The sequence below is a fragment of the Phocoena sinus genome, chromosome 8 (genome assembly GCF_008692025.1).
Source record: "Phocoena sinus isolate mPhoSin1 chromosome 8, mPhoSin1.pri, whole genome shotgun sequence".
Taxonomy (NCBI): Eukaryota; Metazoa; Chordata; class Mammalia; order Artiodactyla; family Phocoenidae; genus Phocoena; species Phocoena sinus.
Genome location: NC_045770.1, coordinates 13196848 through 13213894, shown reverse-complemented (window position 1 = coordinate 13213894; position 17047 = coordinate 13196848). Strand labels below are relative to the sequence as shown.

Sequence of the window (17047 nt, the reverse complement as noted above, 5' to 3'; positions counted from 1 at the left end):
GAGGAAAGGACCTTCACCAGAGTCAGCAAGAATTTCATCTCCACTCCCCTAAACTAACTGTCTGAGATGAATGATTGAGTGGGGTGAGAGAGCAGGCGAGAGGCCATGCAGAGGGGGAGCGAGGAAGGTGCGGACAAATCTCAAGGACAAAGAGACGGAGGGCACCCAGGGGAGGAAGAAACAGGGACAGCAGATAAAAGCAGTAAGGATGGAGGTTAGCTATCTGGAATGATTTTTCAGATCCCAGGGCTCTTGGACCTTCTCTCTATAGGGAGTGGGAGAAATGTTCCCCTGAGTCACACACCAGCTGTGAGGCAGAGCGACGGCAGCCTGAGACCAGAGATGCACCGGGGATTGCTTGGAGAGCACAGCCAGCAAGAGCTGGGAGACTCAGTGTCAGACGTGGGGTATCAAGGCGAGCCATCGTAGAGCCAAGGGGAGTAAATATTGCCGTCCAGAGTCATGAATGAGAGCCAGGGAGCCTGTGAAGTAGCCGATGACAGGCCCCCGGGGACAGAGGTGCTGATACAGCTTCCTCTTGAAGGTCCAGATGGTGGTTCCTGGGCAATGATGTGATCTGACAGCTCTTAGTGGTTTGGACCAACTTTCTTGGACTAAGAGGAGGGATGAGCTGGCCTCTGAAGGTCCCATCCTGGTTTGCCAGCTCCTGACCCCTTGTGTGGAGGCAGAGGGGTGTCCGGGGAGGAGGATTCTCAAGGTGCTCTCTGGTGACCCAGGGTGTCACCAGGAAAGACCTCACCAGTGGGTTATTTCCCCAGCTTCATCCCCTCCGTTCTGTCTTGGATCTCTCCACTGAATTCCTAACTAGTGTCCAGCTGCCCACTGGATACCTCCACGTGGGTGTCTAGGAGACATCTCAAACCTAACAGGTCCACCGTCAAGGTGATCTCCCCCACCTCCCACCTACAGACTCAGTTGGCCTGCAACCTTCCCTGCATGGGTCAATGGCACCTCCATCCTTCCAGCTGCTCAGGCCAAAAAGCTCAGGGCTCATCCTTGACTCCTCTCTCTCTCAGTCTTTTGACGTAGCATTCAGAATCTCCTGAATTCATTTCTCACCATCTCTGTGGCCGCCACCCAGGTCCAAGGTCTCACCTTCTCTTGTCTCAGTTATTACAGTAACTGTCTGCTCTCCTTCTGTGGCCTCTAAGGCTCGCCACGGTCTAGCCCCTCCCCTTGGTTTCTGACTGTGTCTCTTTCTCATTCAAACCCGCATGGCTACACTGGTCTCCCTGCTGTTCCCTGAGCAAGCCAGGCCTGCTCCCACTTCAGCGTCCTTGTATCTGTGGCTCGTTCATTCCCTTCCTTCAGGACCAGGCTCAGTTTACTTATGCAGTGAGGTGTTCCCTGAGCCCCTTATTTAAAATACTGCTCCCTTCCGCAGCTCTCTCTCTCTCTCTCTCTCTCTCTCTCTCTCTCTCTCTCTCTCTCTCGTACTGCTCTATTTTTCCCCCCACAGCACTTTTCACCTTCTAACATGCTATACAATTTTTTATTATGTTTATTATTTCTTGTCTGCCCCACCGACTGGCATATCAGCTCCGTAAAGGCAGAGATTCTGTCCATTTAATTCAGCGCTTTATACCCAGCGCCTAGAGCAGGGCCTCACACACTGGAAATCTCATTGGAGATTTCCCCAATAAATGTTTAGTGCATGGGAAGCCTTCCCTTCGGCCCATAGATGAACAGCTATGGTAATTGCCCACTTGATGAAAACAACTGGAAACTGGACAAAAGGTATGAAACAACTACTTTCAGACAGTGGGGAACAGTTAGCAGAGGATGGTGGTCCCTGAGAGAAGGGGAACAGCCCCACTACATCATCAGTTTACTGCCTAGAGAAAGTTTCCAGGCCAAGGCAAAGGAGGGGGGGAATCCCTGACAGAGTCTGGGGGTTGAGTTGATAAGACAGGGATTGAGGTTGAGGAGGTTAGGATCTGTGATGAAGAATTCTGGAGAGAAGGGAGCTGCACATGGAAATTTCCAGAAATCTGTAGAAGGGGCCTCAAAACTTTGGCTGAACATTGATTTGCAAACAATTGGGGTGAAACACCATAATTAAGGAAAGAACTGCTGGAAAGCATAAGACCGAACAATTCCTGGAGCTCACACAGGGCTGGGAATGGTTCAGATTCCCACCGGCGAGAGTGGAGAGAGCTTGTAGTATGTGATGCGTTGGATACGGTCCTCAGAAGGATGTTACCTTAGCCCGAGACCAAAAGCTGCCCTGGACCCATTCTAATGGAGCTTAAAAACAAGACTTAAAAGGGTCACAGTGACTCCAAATAACTGTGAGGCAGAACAAAGTCCAGCACTCTTTAAAGGAATACAACAAAATCTAGAACCCAATGGAAAATTCACAATATTGGTCATCAAATAAAAAATTAACAGCCATGCAAAGAAGCAGAAAAGTAGGATCTATAACCAGAGGAAAAATCAATCCACAGAAACAGACCCCTAAATGAGAAAGATGATGGAATTAGCAGACAAGGATGCTAAAGCAGTGGTTATAAATATGCACCATATGCTCAGAAATGTAGAGGAAAACGTGAACATGATGAGGAGAGAAATGGAAGATTTTTAGAATATGAACTTACAAAGATGAAAATAAAATATCTGAAATGAAAAATACTGTTGAACAAATAAATGATTTTATTTCTGCTGCTGCCATTACCAGAACCACATGGGGGCGGGGGTGGGCATTTTTTCCTTTAAAACTTATTCTCCCAGTAGCCAGCACTTGCCCCTTCTGTGAGAGCACTACATTTGGTTTCTCAGTTGCCCAGGACTCTGGAGAAACAAGCTTCCTTTGTATTTGGTCCCTAAATGCAACCTGGATTTCAGGTAACGAATAATGGCTCTTCTGAGTCTTGTTTCAGCTGGTGTTTCCTGAACCCCCCTGTGCCTTCTGATCCGAGCACTTCACCTCCTGTCCTTAGTGAACCCTCCTCTCCCTCAGCCTCCCTTTATCCGACAGGTAGGTTTGGAGCTCTTGATGGGACAATGGCTCTGCCCTATGGAGCTCCAAGTCTAGCCAGGTAGGTACAATGCAAGGAATAAAATGACAAGGCTTGTGAGACCAGTGTGGATAAAGTACTTAGGGAGAGAGAAAACTTCATTTGGAGGTCAGGGAAGCCTTCATGGAAGAGGTGGCATTTCTGCTGCATTTTGAAGGATGGGTAAGGTTTGGGCTGCTGGGAATGAAGGGACAGGCATTCAAGGCAAAGTTGGGGGTCATCTTGAATTCCCTCACTCTTGTGTTCCCTTTCTGAACCCACAAGCTCTCCCCTTCTCTCAGGGTTCTAGTCAACTCTTGGATGGGGCTTTGCTGTCAGAAGTGAGTCCTGCAGGCTCCAGGCCCCCAGGTTCTTCCCAGCAAACCAGCGACACCTGTGGGGGCAACCTCAGGTCTCAATCACCCTTCACCTCCTTGGGCTCCAAACAGATGGAACAGGACCCCGGATGGGTAGTTTGCGGTAAGAGTGTTTCCAGGACAGGTTCAGTGCCCAGCCTGAGGGAGCAGGTTTGAGCCGAGACTGAATGACTCAGTCTCTCCGGCTCTCAGCCGCCTTTCAGCGGCTCCCCGATGCCCAGGTCAGCACTGCTGCAAGCTTCCAGCATTGCGGTGAGGCGCCCCTACCTGGTTTGGGCCCTCTGAGCACCTCATTTCTCATCTTCCTCTCATTTCATCTTACCTCTCCCCTCCCCGACTCTCTCCCCATCCTCCACGTTGGGTGCAATATGATCAGCTCCTAAAAAGGGCACAGTTTTTCATGGGCTGCTTCCCACATACCACCTGACCCTCAAGGTCACTCTAGGGCATGGTGGGCACGTGCAAACAAGCAGGGCTTGGGGAGTGGTGCAGGTGCCCCTCCTCCAGGCAGGGCTGGTAGAGATAAGGAAGAGCCTGTTAGTAACAATGAGGTCCCTGCCCAAAGCCCGGGGTGAGAGGACCGGGAGAGGGGCTCTGCAAGGTGGGAGATATGAGCAAGGTAAGTGGGGAGCTTCGAGGGGATGTGTGTGCCCCTCCTCGCCTCCCACCTTCCTGGGTCTGCCACCTCCCCTGGAGCGGCTTCCACTCGTCAGCCAGGCCGGATGTTCCTCCTTCACACCAGGGTGGAGAGGTGTGTCCCTGGTGTGGCTGCCGGGGAGTCTGGGTGGGTTCTCCGCACCCCCCCCCCACCCTGAAGCCTCAAGCCCAGGGGCAGTGCTGAGCCCAGTCTGGGGAACCCTTAGAAGAGGGCACTGCAGCGGGGCAGCTCTGAGTTCTGACTTTGGTGCCAGATGGAGCCGGGCCTGAATTCCATCTCCACTCTCAGACAGGTTACTTAACCTCTACTCCTCAGTTTCCTTATCTTCTCTGTAGAATGGAGATAATTGCACTCCCGCCTGCCAACCAGGGGCCTGCTGGGCACTGAGTAAATGCAGGTGTTATGATATTTCTGTTGTTGACGGACTTGCTGAGAGGATGGAACCCTGCAGCCCTGTGCTGGCTCCCCACTCCAGCTCCCTTGCGTCTTGTTCCAGATCCTGTCTGACAGCACCCGGAGGGACCCATTGCATCCTTAACTGCAATTTTCTTGCTTGGCAAAGCCATCAGCACCTAACGTCCCATGTCATTGCCGGTTCTCAGCCTGCGGACACGTTGCTCCTGGGGGCTGCTCAGCCACCCAGGATCACTCCATCTGGTTAGGAACGGCCATGGTGGTGGGGACGGGGGCAGGGCCAGGACTTTCCAGTGATGCACTGGTGACTATTTGCTTAATTAATAATTAATTAATAATTTAATATCAGAGGACAAAGGCCTCTGTGACTCTTTCTCTGGTCCTTTCTACCACTTTGGCCCTTCAGCTCTTCCCCTTTTAGAAACCACAGAGGTACCTCTGATCTCCTACACCAGAGCCTCACCCATCTCCTCACCCAAGGGCTGGCCCTTAGACCCAGGGAGAAACTGAGGTGCCCCCAACCCCCAGCCCCACCTTAGCTGGACTCTGATGCCTGTGTGGGGTTTTTAAGGTAGAACCCAGCAAGAAGTCAGGGCTGGGGCAGATGAGACTGGAGGAAGATTCAGAACCCCGTGGAGACTGGGATCAAGGGAGGGCTTATCCCAGGTACCCAAGTTCCCATTCCCGGGGTCTCAAGACAGGGTCCCTGCCCTGGGCTAGCACCTGTGGTGGTCCCCTCCCTGCCCCAGCACCCAAGGAGCATCCAGGGCACAGGAACAGCTTCCTCAGGAGTTTATGTGCAAGACTGGTCTGAGGGTGGCTTCGGCTGCCTCCCAGGATGGGGCAGAGAGTAAGTGGGCAGCTCTGCCCGCTTGCCCAGTTCAGGACAACCGACTTTATATTCAAAGGAAGCCCAGGGCCTCCCCACATTTGAGAAAGAGCTTGGAAAGAGACCTGGGGAGGAGGAGCCTCCCAGCTGCCATCCTTGTCCCCGCCCCCCAAGCCCTCCTGGCCACCATCCTGCCAGCACCACCCCTCCCAGGCTCCAGGGGATGTTCCTCTTTTACCTTGAGCCTAGGAAGAGACACAAACCCCTTTGCTGTTTCCTCTCAGCATTGCTGGGATCCGCTGGAATTTTCACAAAGGACTTGCATAAATACTACGGGAGAACAAAAGGGAAGTAATTACAGAAAATACAAACAGCATGAAAACAGTCAAGCTTCAAAAGTACAGGTTTCCCAGTCTCAGATAACCACCCGGGAGCTCAAGAGGCTGGCCTGCCTTCCCACAGGCCTCAGGCCAGACTCCAGCCCTCGCAGACCGGCCTGCCACTGCACAACTTGGCTCCCACGGGGCCAGGGGCCAGGGCCCAGGCCGGGTCCCCCGCTCCTCAGTTCCCCACTTGAGGATTTGCCTCAGCCATAGCTTTGGTGTCTGACCCACTGAAACACTCACCACCCGGCTTCAAGTGGAGGCTTCACCCCCTTGAGGGACCTGCTGACACAGGTAAGCCCCCAGCCCCACCTCCAGGCCCATCCACCGCACATCCACTACCCGAGCACATTCTCCCTGTGGAGTTACTGTCCGACTCCCCACGGTCCCTGACCTGATCTGTTCACACACAGTGGAGGGCACACAGCAGCCTTTGTTCAGTGTGACCGACCCCTGGCCTGAGGTTGACCGGACTAGAACAGGCACCTGACCCAAGCTGGGATGGTCAGAATTCTGTCTCTGGGGTACTGGAATTGGGGCCTAGAGACCATCTCTTCATGCTGTTCTTTACTAGGGTTAGCCATGTAGGCCTGGGAGCCCTGAGTCACCATCTTGAATTTGGGGGTCTGCCCAGGTGTACAAGGAGAAGCCGAGGACCAGATGGGGATGCAGATACGAGACGCGGAGCAGGAAGGCAGGAGCTCCAGGTTCCGGCTGGCATTCCTGTCTTTGATGTCCTTTCTTTTAAAAACATTTTTTAAAAAATTTATTTATTTTTGGCAGCATTGGGTCTTCATTGCTGTGTGCGGGCTTTCTCTAGTTGCGGCGAGCGGGGGCTACTCTTCGTTGCGGTGCGTGGGCTTCTCATTGCGGTGGCTTCTCTTGTTGCGGAGCACGGGCTCTAGGCACACGGGCTTCAGTAGATGCGGCACGCCGGCTCAGTAGTCGTGGCTCGTGGGTTCTAGAGCGCAGTCTCAGTAGTAGTGGCACACAGGCCTAGTTGCTCCGTGGCATGTGGGATCTTCCCGGGCCAGGGCTCAAAGCCACGTACCCTTCAGTGGCGGGCGGATTCTCAACCACTGCGCCACCAGGGAAGCCCTGTCCTTGATGCCTTTGACTGAGGCTTGACTGCGTTCCTGCGCTGGGGGACGTGGGACATGACACTCCTGTGTCCCTTTCATAAACTTCCCCTTTTAGTTAAATGCTTGTTTGAGTGGATTCTGTAACTTGCAATCCCTGAGTCTCAACTGATACCCCAACACCTATAACTGGGACAAACACAATAGTGCAGCTGGGGCCGCAGAGGACCCAAGCTGGGCCAGTGCAGGGACTTGCTGAGGAACTGAGAAATCCCTTGGGAAAGCATGAGACTTGTGGAGTGTCAACCTTTTCCAAGCTATTAGAGGTGGGGAGCCCGGGGAGCTCCTGCAAGGAGTCAGGCTAGCAAAGGGGAGACCCGTTAGAATATTGCTTGCCCCTCAGAGTCAACATCTACTGGTCGGGGAGCGGCCTCCCCTTTCGTGCTAGCACTCTGCCTTCCGGCCAGCCCCTCCCCACCCCTCCTGCTCCCTGGGAGGTGTAATACACAGACCAGGAGTTTGAGCCCCAGCTCAGCCACTGATGAGCTGTGTCACATTAGACGACTGACTTCACCTCCCTGGGCCGTGCTTCCCTCCCCGCAAATGATACCCATAACCCCTTGGTACTTTGCAGCGTTCCTTCGGACATTCCCCTCCCTTCTCCTATCCTTCCTCCTCCTCCTGTCTTCTCCTGCTCAGTACTCGCCTCTCCAGCAAGCCTTCCTCTTCTGACTCCACCCAGTTCAGTACAGTCCGGACCCCCTTCCTAGAGTTCAGGGCCGTCATGTGCTGGGCACTGGTGTATAGGGCTTCTTACTTTGGGTTGGGACGCTCACTCAGTGTGCCCCATCAGACTGAGACTCCCCAAGGGTGGGATCCTTCTCCCACCACACTCCTTCTAGACCTTCCACCTGCCTGGAATAGGGCAGAGCCCAGAGAGGGTGCCTGAAGCAGCCTGTCCTTCCAGCTTGGTCCCTGTCTGGTCTGTCTCTCTGCTCTTTCCTTCCCTCTCCTGGCAGAGAAGATGCTCCAGAATCTATTTTCTAAAGTAAGCCAGAGTTACAGGCTGCCCCAGCCTCTCCCGAAGGCCAGCTCCAGCCACTGGAGGGCGCGTCCTGGCTAATTCTTCCCCACGTGCCCACCCTTCCTGCCCCTGCACCCTTCTCCCTGCAGGGAGTTGGGGGTGCACGGTGTGCACCACCTGAGCCAGGCACCGTGACCCCCTTGCAGCTGGCTCTCTCCCTTCCTCTCCCACTCCTTGGCACGGACCAGGAGCTCCTCTCCCCTCCCATCACTGCCATCATAGTACCCGCACTGTCCCCCGCACCCCCCCCCACCCCGTTCCCATCCTGGCTTGTCTCCCCTAGGCAGCTTGGAGCAGGGCGCCTTCGATTTCCCTATTCAGTCTGAGGCGTAGCAATTTTCTGCTCTCCCATAATTAGGGGAATTTTAAGCAAACTCCCCGACGGATGATTACAGCAGGTTCAATCCCAGCTCCTTTGATCGGGGAAGAATGAAGACATTGTTGGAATATTCCTCGACCTGCTGGCCAGACTGGGAGGTGGAAGTCTGGCTCTCGGGCTCCCCCTGGAGGGCTCTGGACTTTTGTCCCGGCGTCTGAGCTGGGCACTGGAGTATCCCCAGGGGAGGACTGGGTTCAAATCCTCCTTCATTAAGAATTATCCAAGACGTGGCTTTTCTGGCTTAGGGCCAACATCTGGACTCAAAGCCAGGGTTGGGGCTGGAGACTTAAGTGGAAAAGGAAATTAAAGTCATCTAAGCTGGTCTCTCAGGACCGTTGTGAATGGCTGTGCAGGCTGTGCATTGTGTTCTCGAGGGGACATCATTCCCATTGTAGCCTATGTGAATGGGGATTCCTAGGGCTGTGCAGTGTCCAGGAAGCTTGAATGACTCTATTTTCTAAATGTCAGAGGGAGTGGTGCTTCCTTAGAGTTGAAGGGACCTCTTTCCTCTATTATGTCCATTTCCCCAAGTCTTCTGTACGTGCCAAAGGCAGTGAGGAATAACGGAAAGAGTGTGGCCTTTGGAACAGCCTGACTAGAGAATGAATTCCAGTTCGGCTATTTCATGGCTGTGTGACCTTGGATTCATTAATGGACCTCTCTGAACTTTAGTATCTATTTTAAAGGATTATTTTGAGGATTAAATAAGGAATGGATTAAAACACTGCTTGGCTCATAATAGGTGCTCAGTAAATCTTATTTCCTTTTTCCTTTCCCTGCCCACTTCATATATTTTTAAATCATCACCCTGCAGGGCAAACCCCATTCTCCTCTGTCTGTTCCTCCAGCCCAGTGAACCCCCAAAGCTGTGCCAGAGAGCGGGCCGGGTATATTAATAGACTATTAACGTCTCCGGCATTCCTGACCAGTGGCCCTGGCTTTTCCATAGGTTAATTAGGCCATATTTCAGGAAAATTACGGTGGTTTATTCCTACACTAATTAAGTGGCTTTAAACCATCTCCGCAACGCAGCTCCGTGAATCATAATTAAGCCTTACCGCCAGGTGCCTCTGCCAGCCACGGAGCCCCGCACACAGCCCGCTCTGCCTGCTCTCAGCCACGGGAGAGGATGCAGTGGAACTGTGGCTTTGAAAAGAATTTATTTTCCTGGGATCATGTCAGGATGATTCCCAGTGAATATTGGATGAGGCTTTGTACTGTTCCTTTTTTTTTTTCCACAAGGAGAGAGCCGAAGAGAAACACAGTGTGGATATGGGTTTATCTTCTTCTCCTGGCTGCTCCGTTGAGTAGCTTTGAATAGATTCCCAGGGGATGCAGGCGGGGGTGTGAAAAGGAACGCCAGCAAGCTCGGCACACGGGCGCATCTGCCAGTCTATTGGAAGTGAACGTGAGGATGCGTGTCACAGCTGTGGTTCAGTAGGGATCTGTGTCAAACATTCGGCAGCTTGGCTCACGACTACCTGCAAAAGAAGACAGCCACCCAAGGAGACACCTGTCTGAGGGGGCTGGACGGGCCTCCGCCTTCCTGACTGTTGTGTTCTTGACGTGTCTCGTAAGGTGAGCAGCTCACGTGTCAGCAGGGGCCACCCTTTCAGCCACTGTCAAGCTTGAGTTATGGCGGGGGGATTGGTGTTGACATCAGAAGACCTAGTTTTGCATCTTGGTTCTACCATTTGCTGACTGTTACCTTCAGAAAGTCATCTGGTTTCCTGGGCCTCAACTGTCTCATCTGGAAAATGAAAAGAATATCAGCTGTCTCATAGGATTACTGAGAAAATTGAATAAGACAGTAGGATGGTGCCAATGACCCTATGTAAGAAGGTAGCGAATTCTCAGCTGTTCTTCTGGCCCTGGAGCAGGGCTGTCTGGATGGAGCCACTGCCTTCCAGGGCTCCGAGGCTCTGAGGTGCTTATTTGTCTGATGGCTCTTGGGTCTCTGGTCTATCTGTGTTCAAGGAGGCCACAGAGGACCCTGGGGCACCAGGATCCAGGGCCTCTGGTCCAGTGGCACCAAGCATTCACCACTGGGGCCGCCAGGACTCGAGTTTTCTCCTGCGTGAGGGAAAACACCAAGTATCTAACCAGCTCCTACCGTGGGAGCTTGGAGGGGCCTCCATGGGTCACAGTGGCAAGTGGAGGATGGACATGAGATGCCTGGAAAGGTTTATGAATCCGAGTTCTGGGAGTTTCCATCCTAGGCTCACAGTCCTCAACGCTTGGCTTCTCTGATTCTCCTCTGCCTGCCTCCCTGACCTCACGTGACGCCATCTCCCCACCCTGCTTCCTGTGGTCCTGCCCCCCCACCCCCAGCCACCTCCCCGGGACCAGCTGCTCCGGCAGCAGAAGGCAAAGAGGAGACTCGTCCTCTCCCTCTCTCTTCCTCTCTGTGGCGCGATGGCCCCAGGCATTTTGAATAAGACACTAATCAAATAAAGGCAGGTGACAATACACCAGCATCTTCTCCGGAAGCCAGGGAGACACTCAGCTGTCCTCAGCAAGAGGACGGGGAATTAGGGGGATGGGAAGGACGCAACACTTATTTAACCTGGTTGTCGTACACACAGACCCTGTCTGAGAACACCATGTGAAGACGCAGGTAAGTTGAGGTGGAAAATTGACGGCAATAAAGGGGGCCCTGGCTCCTCGCTCACTGCTCTGCCACGTAGAGAGAGGTGAGAGTCAAGCGAGGCTTCCCCCAGGCACGACTTGAGTATCGAGGGGATGAGCCTTGTTCTCCCAATGAGGGAAAGGCCATCCTGGGCTAGCAGAAGACGAGAGACTGGGGGAGGCACCCAGTCGAATTGAGATGGAGAAGGGGGGCGGTTTTCTCAGTAGAGGGGCAGGTTAGATCCAAGGTGAACTTCCTACTAATTGCACTGGGGAAAGAAGAGAGGGTGGGGCAGCAGGTAGGGGCCCAGCGCGTCACAGTGAGCGTGCTGGCGGCCACACAATGTCCACATAGCTCTGCTGGCAGCAGGAACAAAGCCAGTTGGGGATCTCAGCCAAGGAGGAGGACCTCTGTGGGAGGGGGAGGCAGGGCAGAAGGTGGGGATAAGCAGTAAGCAGTTTTCAGGGTGGTGGGGGCATGACACTTGCCAGGAACAGAGTCTGGAGCCCTGGGATCCGGCCTAAGGAGACACTGCCCTGCGCATGGCCCTCGCACTGATCGCGTCAGGAAGGCTTGCACAAGGGATATTTAAACACTTCATACATGCCCATGTGCAAACATACATCTGTGCACACACACCCAGGTGAATACGCATATGTTAACGTGAGGTAGCAGAGGACAGTCCTGGCTAGACCACCAATCCAAGGTCACAGTGTAGCCTTTGGTATGTAACTGCTCCTTGCTGAGCCTCGGTTTCCTCATCTACACCATGGGGACGAACAGGCCCTTCCCTGCTGACCTTCAAGAGCTGTCGTGGTGGTGAGACAGAAGAAACGGCGGGAAGCCTCTGCAGACTGCGAAATCTCTCAGCGGTGAGGCCCGGGAGGGTTGTGGTGTTGTCCTTCCCAAGCCTCTCCTGACCAGGGAGGGACGGGTGCCACGGCAGTTCCTCGTGCCTCCTCCACCAGCATCTGGCCCTGTGGGGAGGAAGATGAGTGGGAATTTCTCCTCTCTCTCTCCTCCCTCCCTCTGGTCAGAGCCAAGGGGGTTGGGGAAAGGATAGGCCACAGCTCTGCTCACTTCAGCCCAGCACTTCCTAACCCATACCCTAACCCGGAGGCAGGGGCTGGACCTCCTCTCTCTGAAGGGATGTGGGGTCCCAGAAAAGGAAAAGACCCGGGGCCCCAGCAGCTCCCCCGCCCCCAGAGGGAGTGGGGAGAAAAAAACCAGGAGTGTTGGGTTGAGCTCTGGTTATGACTTGTCATCTTGGCAGTGCCCAGGGACCAGGCCCCTCCTCTAGATGTGGGACTAGACGCTTGTGGAAGTGGTGGGCTCAGGTCAGGGAGGGGGGCCCTAATTTGCCTTGTGTGTATTGAGCTCGTGGGATTGAGGAGGGGGATCAGGTAAGCCCTGTACAAGATCATGACCAAAAGGAGTCTGTGGTTATTGACGAGCTTGGGATTTTTCTCTAGACTCTTAATGGAAGGAGGTCTTTTGGAGTCCCTTCCCCAATCCTGTGCTGTTGGAGGGAGAGGGGTGGGGACCAGCAGAGAGAAAAGCCCTTTCCAGGGAGCATGCTATTCACTGGCACTCTGAGGGGCACCATGCACCCCTCCAAGCTCCAGATGCCCTTGTCCTTCTGGGCTAATGTCCAGACATGCCCTGAAAGAGCTGAGCTTTAGCAGGAAGGAAAGAGGCAGAGAGAAGGATGAGCACTTCTCCTCCCTCCTATTTCATACTTGTGGAGAGCACGGGGGCTCTAGAGTCACACAGACTCAGATTAAATCCTGACTCCACCACACTCTAGCTCCTTAAGCCTCAGGTTCCTCACCTGTACAATGAGGATCACAATAATATGTACATTATATGGGTGTTGCATAAATTAAGATGATACATACAAGACGCTACACGAAGTACCCTGCACACGATAAACCCTGCATAAACATTAACTCTGACTCTCCCACCACCTTTGTTACTGCAGCGTAGCCTGTCCCATCCTGGCTAATTTCCAGGAGTGGTAAAATATATAGAGAGAATAGAGAGAGAGAGACATATATAGATCCATATATATAGAGAGAGATATAGAGAAATTAAACAGGATGAAGCAGAGTGGCCAGAGGGCTGACTACTTTGGAGCGTGGCCAGGGATGGTCTCTTAGAGGAGGTAATGTTTGAACTGAGACTTGAATGATGAGAAAAAGTCATCAGTGTAAACATTGACAGGGACAGGAAAGGTGGAGGAGGAGAAGGACATTTCGGGTGCAGAGAACAGCAAGGGGAAGAGCCTTGTGAGGGGAGCACGGCTGGCATCTTCAAGGTGCTGGGAGAGGTCCGGAGTGGCTGGAGCAGAATGCTAAGCAAGGAGGACAGCGACGAGTGTGTTGGAGGAGTAATCAGGGACCCAGTGCCTCTAGAACCAAGGACAGGGCCTGGCACAGAGCAGAAAGGAATAAATGAATGACTGAATGAATGGATGGTTCTAGGAAGTGGGATCCTGGAAGTGGACTTAAAAAAAAATTATTTATGGCTGCATTGGGTCTTTGTTGCTGTGTGTGGGCTTTCTCTAGTTGCAGCAAGCGGGGGCTGCTCTTCGTTGTGATGCGCGGGCTTCTCATTGCGGTTTCTCTTGTTGTGGAGCATGGGCTCTAGACACGCGGGCTTCAGTAGCTGTGACTCGCGGGCTCTAGAGCACAGGCTCAGTAGTTGTGGCGCATGGGCTTAGTTGCTCTGCGGCATGTGAGGTCTTCCCGGACCAGGGCTCCAACCCATGTCCCCTGCATTGGCAGGCGGATTCTTAACCACTGCACCACCAGGCAAGTCCGCTGGAAATGGACTTTCGCCACCTTCCTGACTTCCTCAGCTGCACCAGCAGAGGGACAAGCTGGGATGGAGACTTGCCTTTGGGAAACATTCGTTTCAGCTAAACCCAACTCTGTGGATCATAAGAGGATAAATAAGTAAGGGTTAAGGATCTCTTCGAGGGATAGTGTGAGATAATAGAAAATATATATATTGGTCTCTGGCCCTGGTTCCTGGCACAGAGCTCCTAAAACCCTTGTAATTTCCTAAGTGGAAAGAGTACCAGGAGCACCAATTTTTTTTTTTTTTTCTAATACTTGGTCTCTGACCCAGTTCATGACACCAAGCTCCCAAACCTCTTGTAATTTCCTGGGTGATAGGAGCGTCCTTTGTTCTAATGAGGTGACTGGGTGGGCTCCTGGGTGGCTCTTGGATGGGAGCGGTCACCAGAAAGGCCAAGCCATGATTAGAATCTTGGAATTGCAGCCCCTCCCCCACTTCTCTAGAGAGGGGAGAGGAACTGGAAATGGAGTTAATTCATCATGCTTCCATAAAAATCCCAATAGTGTGGGGTTTGAAGAACTTCCAGATTGGCAAACATATCCATATACCAGGAGGATGATGCACCCCCAACTCCACTGGGACAGAAGCTCCTGTGTTCGGGACTGTCCCAGACCTTGCATGATGTATCTCTCCATCTGGCTGCTCATCTGTATCCTTTATTATACCCTTTAATAAACTAGTGAATATGAATAAGTGTTTCCCTGAGTTCTGTGAGCCACTCTGGCAAATTAATCAAACTTGGGGAGGGGTACGTGGGGGCCTCTGATTTGTAGCTAAGTTGGACAGAGTTGGGGTAGGAACCTCCTACTTCTGATGGGCATTTTGAGTGGGGGGCAGTCTGGTGGGACTGAGCCCTTAACCTGTGGGATGTGACATTATTTCCATGTAAATAGTGTCAGAACTGAGTTAAATTGTAAGACAGCCAGCAGGTGTTGAATTGCTCAGTATGGGGAAAACCCATACATCTGATGTCAGAAGTGTTTTGAGTGATGTAATGGTGTGAGAATAGGGGAGAAACACTGAAGGAAAAACTGAGGTTTTTTTTTTTTTTTTCAATTCAGACTATGAGGAAATCAAGAGACACCGAGGATAGGAATGTAAGCACTAATAGGTGTGTGTCTCTGGAGAAGATAAAAGAGTCAATAGAAGGAAGAAAATATTGAAAGAAACAGTGACAACTTTTTCCACGATTAAAGGAACAAATTAGCCTTCAGACAGAAAGGGTTAAGAGAGTGCTGAACAAGATAGAGAAGAATCTCATACATAGATGCATTAAGGAGAAATCTAAGAGCACCAGAAACAGAGAGAAAACTTCCATAGAGAAAAAGCAGGTCACCTACAAATAAGGAGAATCTGAGTGACAATGGGATGACAATCAAATTATATCTAGAAACTGTTGAATTTTATATACAGCTAAATATTTATTTAACTGTGGAGGTAAAATAAAGATATCCTCAGGCTAAAGATGTATGCAGAATATATTCCAGCAATATAAAAAGAAAGTGAATCTTTCTTATATAAGAAAAATGAGATTGAAAATGAATTTATTAAATTTTATTGTTACTTGAATGAAGGATGAATATAAATTAAATATGGAACTAAAATCCAGATAATGTCAACATGATGGCAGTCAGGAGACACAAGAGGTGGGAAGAGACCAAAAGAATAGCCAAAATGTCTTACATGTCTGAAAAATAAAAACATACAACCAAATAGCCTTTGGACTGAAGAGAAAATATTAAGGAAAATTATGAATTACTTAGAACTGAATGTCAAGGAAAGCTCTGCCTGTCAAAATTTATGTACTACAAATAAAGCAGTGCCAAGAGGACAATTTATAGCTTTAAACACATCCATCAGAAAACAAGAAAGATTGAAAACAAATGAGCTATGTATTCAAATCTGGAGGGGGAAAAAAAAAACCAGTAGAGAAAACCCAAATAAACAAGAAGGAAATAATAAAGATTAGAGCAGAAATCAATGAAATTAAGAATACCAATAGTAGCAAATACAATACAAATGACTAAAAAAAAACCCAAAATTTCTTTGAAAAGACTCATAAAATAAACATTTTCAAAAAGACTAATAAAACATCAAGAAACAAAAGAGAAGTTTTTCAGATAAACACAGTACAGAATTAGGCAGGCAATAGAACTCAGATTTTAAAATATAAAATTTTAGAACATCTATATACATATATACAACAATATACATTTGAAAGCCTTGATGAAATACACATATCTCTGGAAAATATATAATGCTGAAATTGGCACAAGATAAACATAATACTTGAAGACTAATAGCAAAATGACAAATTGAAGTAGTAATTAGAAAAACCTCTCTGTTAGATTTTACAAAAGTCCCATGGTGTTTTATAAGTATTTTTAGGTAAATTCTATTAAAATTTCAAGGAATAAATAATTAGTATCCAACACAAATTGTTCCAAAAATAAAAAATAGGCAAATCTCTCTAGATTATTTTATGAACTTGATGTAACTTAGTATAAAGTTGACACCAAAAAAGAAAAGAACATTATAAGAAAAGGAAACTTTAGGGAGTTCCCTGGTGGTCTAGTGGTTAGGATTTGGCACTGTCAGTGCTGTGGCCCAGGTTCAATCCCTGGTCAGGGAACTGAGATCCTCAAAGTTGGGTAACTCCTGCAAGCCGAGTGGTGCAGCCAAAAAATAAAAAAGAAAAGAAAAAAGAAAAAAAAGAAAAGGAAACTTTAGTCCAATTTTATTTAAGAACATAGGTATAAAAGAAACTTAAATAAAATATCAATGGACTCTAATACTGTGTTAAAAAATCAATGCATCTTATTCAAATAATGGAATACTAAATAATATTTTAAAAAACTAACTGTTGCTCTACACAACAATCCACATTGTTTAGTGAAAAGCCAGACACATAAGACTCTCAACTATTTGATAGTCTGAGAATATCCATTTCTGAGAATTTCAAGACAGGCAAAATGAATCTATAGAGAGAGGGTTCAGAAGGGTCATTACCTTGGGAGTGAGTGGCTGGCCATATAGACTGGTTGAGGGAATGAGTCAACTGCAGCACTGAAAATATTCACTATTTTGGTCTGAGTGGTATTTAAATGGATGTATACATATGTACAAATTTATTAAGCTATACATTTAAGATTACTATACTTTACTGAATGTAAGTTATACTGCGATGAATTAAAAAAGTACTTCAAATGGGAAAATTTTATCCCAGTAATGGAAAAATAGTTCAATATTAGAAAGTCTATCAATATAATTTATCACTTTAAAGCAGGGGTTGGCAAACGTTCTTGTAAAGGGTGAGACAATACATATTTTAGGCTT

General features: G+C 49.8%; 1 non-coding gene across 1 annotated transcript; it reads left to right on the top strand.

Annotated features, from left to right (window-relative positions):
- The first annotated feature begins 16271 nt into the window (after positions 1-16271).
- Positions 16272-16343, top strand: TRNAD-GUC. The gene has a single exon. It is a non-coding gene; the product is annotated as a tRNA-Asp (tRNA).
- The last annotated feature ends 704 nt before the right edge of the window (positions 16344-17047 follow it).